Source organism: Penaeus monodon, chromosome 27 (genome assembly GCF_015228065.2).
Source record: "Penaeus monodon isolate SGIC_2016 chromosome 27, NSTDA_Pmon_1, whole genome shotgun sequence".
In the NCBI taxonomy this organism is placed as follows: Eukaryota; Metazoa; Arthropoda; class Malacostraca; order Decapoda; family Penaeidae; genus Penaeus; species Penaeus monodon.
Window position 1 is genome coordinate 9,286,547 of NC_051412.1, and position 537 is coordinate 9,287,083.

At 29.2% G+C, this 537-nt stretch overlaps 1 protein-coding gene across 1 annotated transcript in view; it reads right to left on the minus strand.

The window, feature by feature from the left end:
- Positions 1–80: 80 nt before the first annotated feature.
- LOC119590411 (LIM and SH3 domain protein Lasp-like) overlaps positions 81–537 on the minus strand; it is a gene marked incomplete in the record, with an annotated part of 34,678 nt that continues 34,221 nt past the window's right edge. The window contains 1 exon segment of the mRNA XM_037939079.1: positions 81–537.

Here is a 537-nt window from a genome sequence, read left to right on the forward strand (position 1 = left end):
AATAATAGCCTGCTGCAGAAGGGTTCATTTGATAAACACAGATGAACAGATTTATTACAAAGAATAAGAAAACAACTCTCTCTTTCTTGAAACTTTGATATCTCAATTTATTTTTAAAGTTCTTACTCTTAAACAAATTATAATAAATACAGAAAATATACACTATTTATGAATAAGAAAAAATATGACAAAACAATTTTAGGGATTAAACCTAAGAAACTGTAATTCAGAGGAATTCATTTACCAAACCATTTCAGGAAATGACAATGCAAAAGACAATGTCCTGAACAGGGAAACAAATGGCAAAAATAACAATGATAAAATTTTGGAAAAAGAGTTTGGCTCTATAAAAATATAAAATTCAAAACACAAGCCCTTGACCCAAAAGACCAAGGGCTATTCAATTTTGCTTTTTGGACATCAACTTTGCAAATATTATTCAGCATCTCAAAACAGATAGAAAAATCTATACACTGGAGATGATTATGGTGGATGGTTAATGTACATATGATACAGACATACTGTGGAATTTCCATC